The sequence below is a fragment of the Myotis brandtii genome, unplaced genomic scaffold (genome assembly GCF_000412655.1).
Source record: "Myotis brandtii unplaced genomic scaffold, ASM41265v1 scaffold834, whole genome shotgun sequence".
NCBI lineage: Eukaryota > Metazoa > Chordata > Mammalia > Chiroptera > Vespertilionidae > Myotis > Myotis brandtii.
In genome coordinates, this window is record NW_005371386.1 from 606,760 (window position 1) to 613,336 (window position 6,577).

At 39.3% G+C, this 6,577-nt stretch overlaps 1 protein-coding gene across 17 annotated transcripts in view; it reads right to left on the reverse strand.

Annotated features, from left to right (window-relative positions):
* Positions 1–6,556, reverse strand: part of TAB3 (TGF-beta activated kinase 1/MAP3K7 binding protein 3) — a 70,216-nt gene extending 63,660 nt beyond the window's left edge. For 9 of the 17 annotated variants that reach the window (XR_001360267.1, XR_001360263.1, XR_001360266.1 and 6 more), the window contains exon 1: positions 4,125–4,714. The gene's annotated coding sequence lies outside the window, so the exon portion shown is untranslated. Of the gene's footprint in view, positions 1–4,124; positions 4,715–6,030; positions 6,042–6,399 lie in introns of those variants that run through there. The other 8 variants (XM_005884504.2, XM_005884502.2, XM_014531984.1 and 5 more) reach the window with 7 other exon arrangements.
* Positions 6,557–6,577: the final 21 nt, after the last annotated feature.

Genomic DNA, 6,577 nt, shown 5'->3' on the forward strand with positions numbered 1-6,577 from the left:
AAGCCCGGCCGGTGTGACCCAGTGGTTGAGTGTTGACCTATGAACCAGGTCACGGTTCGATTCCTGGTCAGGGCACACACCAGGGTTGCAGGCTCGATGCCCAGTAGGGGGCTTGTAGGAGGTAGCCAATCAATGATTCTCTCTCTTCCTCTCCCTTCCTCTCTCTGAAATCAATAAAAAACACTTAAAATTTTGTTCTCCTTAAAAAAAAACACACCAGTAACTTAAAAACTAAATATAACATGGTATCCTGGATCAGATCCTAGAACAGAAAAAGGGTATTAGTAGAAAAACTGGTGAAATTGAATAAAATTGCAGTTTAGCTAATAGTAAAGTACCAATGTTAGTGACAAATGTACCACAGCTATGTATATCTGGGTGAAGGATATATGGAAACTCTGTAGTATTTTTGCAACTTTTCTGCCAATCTAAAATTATTCCAAAGAAGCTTATTTCTATTAGAACAGTAAAATTTAGTAAACATATAACATTTCCTATGCACTCACCTATGGGCCAGGTGCTTTTAAAAGTGCTTTATATAAACACATTTAACCCTCCCAAGAACCCTGTAAGGTAGGCATTACTTACAACTAAATTTTACAGATGAGAAGTTCTGTGATAGAACAGAGATTTGAAAGCAACCACTATACTATATAGCCTTCTGAGGAGCCAGACCAAGAAAACGCTCCTTCCTTCTAGTACCCAGGTCACACTGCTCACCCTGTCCTCAGCCTCCATCAGGGAAGAAATTCCTCTGCCCAAAGCCTGGGAGTCCTTGCTAGGATTGTGAAGGAATGTGACTCCACCACATTGTGTTCATAATCTTTTAGTACTTGATGCACTCAGTGCTCTTCTTATTGAGACACTATTATACACAGAAGCTAGTTTTTATGGTATTATCAGTTTTCAAGTTCAGACACGTTGGGTTGGCCTGGGAATCTGAAGGCCACATGTGACATTATTTCTATGGGAAAACGGAATTGATTTCCAAAAAGAAATTCTTATAATTGGACCATTTAGAAATTAAAGATCCCTCTACACAGTTCCCAAATACCAACATAATATATACAAATTTTAATAGAGACACTGCAGTTAATCAAAGTGGCACAGTTCCTTATACCTAACATAATAGGAATGGTGTTACTGGAAAAAAATTGGCTGAATATTTTATGGATTTCCTTCACTATGGCCAATTTTGGATGTATCCAATAGTTAATATACTTCTCTGCCTGGACCCCCAATAAGCTTTATATCTAGAAATTACTACCAAATAAACAAATGTCTTTCACACACACCCAGAACAGAAGAGGTGTCATCTCCGAAGGTATCCAAAGTAAAAAAGTAGCATCAATAATGACGATGACAAAGGAATAATAACAAAAAGAACTAACTCTGAGCATATTTACCTTTGCTTGGCATGTTCTAAATATTATACATCCTCTGGCTCCTTTAATCCTCACAAAAATCCTATGAAGTAGGTATTACATTATCACAATTTCAAAAGTGAGGAAACAGGTCGGAGATTGAGCAACTTGCCCAAGATCACCGAGCTAGTTAGTGTCAAAAGGAAGATTTGCCCCGGCCAGTGTGGCTTGGTGGTTGAGCATCAACTTATGAACCAGGAGTTCAGGGCACATGCCTGGGCTGTGGGCTCAATCTCCAGTGGGGGGTGTGCAGGAGGCAGTTGATTCTCTCTCATCACTGATGTTTCTATCTCTCCCTCTCCCTTCTTCTTTGAGATAAATAAAAACATATTTTAAAAGATAAACGTAAGATTTGGATATTTGAGCATTTTACCCTTGGAGATCATGCTTTTTAACCATTGCACTGTATGTGTAATTAAATAATTTGGTAAACTCTCAAAATAAAGGAAGCTGACTCAAATTCATTTTAAAAACAAGAGTGGCCCTAACCGGTTTGGCTCAGTGGATAGAGCGTTGGCCTGCGGACTAAAGGGTCCCAGGTTCGATTCCGGTCAAGGGCATGTACCTTGGTTGCGGGCACATCCCCAGTGGGGGGTGTGCAGGAGGCAGCTGATTGATGTTTCTCTCTCATTGATGTTTCTAACTCTCTATCCCTCTCCCTTTCTCTCTGTAAAAAACCAATAAAATATTTTAAAAAAATAAATAAAAACAAGAGTGGTTTGGAGACACCTCCTCCCAGCCAATGAAGAACCTCATCTTGCCTTTTATTAGTAATATGTCCTGCAACCAAGCTAAAACTGAACACATTTATGGAGAATAAATTTAAAATATATTTTGCTTTGCTTTTATCACCTTGAAATCCTTCACTTAATTGAACACTACAAACAGAGGTAACTGCATCTAACTTCAACAACAAACAAATAAAAGTTTACTTTAAAATCTTCAGGTAAAACACACTGTCCATGTTTACCGCTCAGTAATCTAGGGTAAAATAACTAAGAATTCCAGTACCCTTGAAAAGTTTCAAAACAGCAGCAAGATATAGTGGGAACAAGATATTCCTTTATGACAAAGAAAAAATGTTCTTTCTACAACACTATCATCTGCTTTAATGACACACATTAACTTGGGATGGTCTGAACTCAAAACATGTGCCTGAATTCTTAGAAGAGTTCAGAAATTCTCCACTGACAATCTAAAAAAGCTATCAGTTTATCTCCCAGAAGAACCATCTGATCCACAGAAGACATCTAATTTTGGTGAACTAAAGGTGTGCTCCCTACCATCCCACCGAGTAATTAACAAAAAGCATGCAACCCCCAACTTCTGGAGCACAAGCTGGCTTTTTAAATCATCTCTTTGAACCTCAGAACTTTCTTTCCCAGGAAACAAAGGTCTATGTGCCAGGTTTCCAAGCCAACCCACAAAAACTTAAACACCCATAAGGTTACAGAAGTATAATAAATTACCGAACCTATAGGAAAACCCATTTAGCATTTAACTTTGAATAAAAGCAACTACCCCTGCCCCACTCAGTCCTGGAAGTAGAATTTTTCCCTCCCCCAACTGGGAGTCTGGACTCCCCTAGGACTAAAGGCCCAGGCTTCCATGATCAAAGCAGAGCACAAGGAAAGGCATGAAGGAGGTTGATTGGCAGGGCATTAGACCTCAGGGTTAGGACAAAAAGTGCTGCATTGGGAGGAGATCCTGGGATAAGGAAGGCAAGACCTACTTGGGAGAGAGGGCTGAAGGGTGGGATAGCAGCTAAAAGGAACAAGTCAAAAGTGTGGGGTTTGGGGTGGGCTGCAAAAGAGGACAAGAGAACAGTGCCTGCTCCTGGAGCAGATGGGCTTTTACAAACTTTCCTCTTTAACACTTAGGAGAGGGAAGGAAAAGAAAAAGAGAAACCGTGGCAGTATCAAGGCCCTTCCTCCCTCACTCTGGCCACTCTTTCTCCTTTCAAGAAAAAATGGAAACATGGCCAGGGAGGTCAGTTGTTTAGAGGGTTGTCCCAATACACCAAGGTTGTGGGTTCGATCCCCAGTCGGGGCATATATAAGAGTCAACCGATGAAAGCAGAAATAGGTGGAGCGGCAAGTCAATGTTTCTCTCTCCTGTCTCTCATCAATAAGTTAAAAAAATAACAAAGTGGGTTATGGGGTCTTGTCCAGATCTCGAACTCCTCGAGCAGAGTGAATCGAAGGGAAGAGGACTTTAAGTTTTGTTGCCCTCCTTGTCAATATCCACTCTGCCAAAGACTTCATTGTGTCAACTGAGAACTATAGGAAGGCTCCATGCACCAGCAGTAACAGTCAGAAAGAGAGGAAGGAAAGTAAGAAGAGAAATTTGAAGCAGGAAGGAAGTGGGATGTTGCAGGATTGAACAAATTAATAGACCTACCAATGAATTAAACTATAATAAATATTCTTAAGTATTTAGGATTAATTCATTTTGACAGTTCCAAATATTTCATCAGCTCCATTTCACTCTTGGACAAATGAATATTGGTGGCCATGAGGTTTATTATGCAGAAGGTATGAAAATAAGCTTCTAAAAACATTGGAGACAATTTCCTGGTGTCTTTTATTTATATAGAGGCAATATAAATCATTTCAGAAAGGCTTTATTTACTTGAAGAGTACTCACATTATCATTTGTCGATTTTTTCACTCCAATAGCCCAAATACAATGAGTAATTACCTTCACAAATAAGGAAGTGTATTTAACTCTTTCTTGGGAGTCTGCCTCTAATGAAAATCTTGCTCATTCAGACCAAATATTGCCCATCAGGATTCCAAGGTTTTATTTCAAGCAAAGCTCCAAACTTCATATATCACGAACACGCAGACACATCCTGAGGAACACAGGACTTCTTTTCCCTCTGCCTCTAATGCCCATGTTTCTGAGAGAGGGCTATTTAACTAAAGACCTCCAATTTACTTCTTAAAAGATGGAGCAGCAAATCCCAACTTCCATAACTTCTCCTGAAATTCCAGCCAGGGATAATTAATTTGACAAGTAAATCTAATCAAAGGACCCGCAAAGGATGAGTGCCAGCTAGCATCCCTTTAAAAAAATTTTAGCAGCTACTCTTCCAGTTGAACTCTCTTAAACAGAGATAATGACTGGGACGGCAAGCTCAGCAGAACATCAAAGATGCAAGAGCAGAGACCAATGGGGGATAAAAGTAACCAATGGCCGTGGCACTAGCAAGATGTTCCTGCTGTTTCACTTCATCTAAGATACTGCTTGGAATCTCGAAGGTCTTTTACTCCCTAGCCCCACAGAAGATTATGCTGGATCCCAGAATAGCTACTGTGTTTTCTGTAAACCACACACTAGGTCCAAAACTTCTGCACTAAATGAAAGAGAAGAAAAACAGTATCTGTTATCAAGTACTCCACTTGCAGGTCGGTGTATGTACTAGTATACCTCCAAGCTATGATAAAGCAAATTCAAACCCCTATAAATAGTTGGTATTTTATTTTAATAATATTATTTGAAAAACTATTCAGGATCAGAATAAACAAAACATTTAAAGTACATTGGGCATGCTGAAACTGGAGACAAAGATAGTGAACACTATCTTTCAGATAGGTCACTTCGGCTACTAGGAAATCTTACTAATCAGCGGACCTGCTAAAATGTTACCTCTGGCTAGAAAATGAAGACATCTGGGGGGAAAAAACTTAAGATTATCTTCAGCCAAGAACACTGAAAGCTTTCAAGATTAGCAACAGAATTGAAAGGTCTCTTTGTGACAAAAATTTCCACTTTCATAAAATTTGTATCAGTCAGCACATACACTTATGCAGAGCATAGTAGAAAAAACACATTCTAGAATCAGACACACATAAGTTCTAGCTCTTCAATTTACCAGCTATATCACCTCCTCAGGAAAGATACTGAAGAATACTGTACAACAGGGATAATGTTATCTTAGGCACAGGGTAGCTATGAGGATTAAATACAAAAGTACATAATTCACCAAGCCCAGTGCCTGAATACAATCAATGTTAATTCCCTTTGTTCCAACACAAACTGTACAGAGTGTGGTATCTATAACTGAGAAGACTATCAATTATGTGAAAGAAAATTCAGAGTGACAGAATATAGATTATTACATTCCTATATTCTGTCCAACGTAAAGATGAAAATTACATATTTAATATTTACCTTCACTAAAGTTTTCCCCTTGATTAAGCCATAGGCAAATGGGTGAGGGGGAGAGCTCAAGGTGAAAAACTTCATATCATACACTGATTTAAAATTATGTATGTGTTTATGCTTGCAATCTTCCAGTGTTCATAAAAAACGTCACCACAAAATATACCATGAGTAATGATACCCTTTAAAATTTAATACTGTGAAAAAGTAAACTCTCATCTCAAAAGCCCTTTTTTGATCTAAATGTTTTTCTTCTTACAAATGTCTTGTAAAGCATTTGCAAAGAAAAAAAGTAAATCCCCTTATACTTTCAAAATAAAAAGTGTGCAAAAGGAGCTTTTCAAATTGTCAAATTGTTTTTCCCCATTCAGTCTTGTTTTTACAAACCAGAAATAAATACATCACATGCCAAAAGTATTGTCTGTTTGACAAACGTCACGGAAGAACACATGGAATTGACAAGCCCTGTCTGGACCAAAGGTGACAAGTTTTCTTGAGCAATTTTCAAAAAATTGAAATTGTCCTTACGTTTCAGTAAGGACAAATGCTTTTCATCAACAGTATGAACCTTTATATGCAGCTTACTTTATAACCCAACTTGTCCCCCATGCCACCCCTCAAAATCCTGCTTTTATGAACTTTAATGAGCACTAAACTATAGAACTCCAGTGATAATAACTCTAATCTGTTGGCCCTCAGAGGACTCCTCATGTGATCTTTAAATGAACATAGAGTAGACCATGTTTTCCCTTACTCTACACCTGCCCACAATCATTTGCAAAGCTCTTTCAGAACAATTACTACTAACCTTCCCCGCGATCTCAACAACTCCAACCTTGGTGCGTTTGTTCTCATCTCATCCCCAAACGCTCTGCTGGGGCTTCAAAGTCCAGGGTCCAGAGTGGAAGGACATCATCCCCTCCGTTCAGGGGCCAGGGCTACCCCCGGCCCCGGCCACTCCCTCTCTCCTCGGCCGGCCGGGGCGC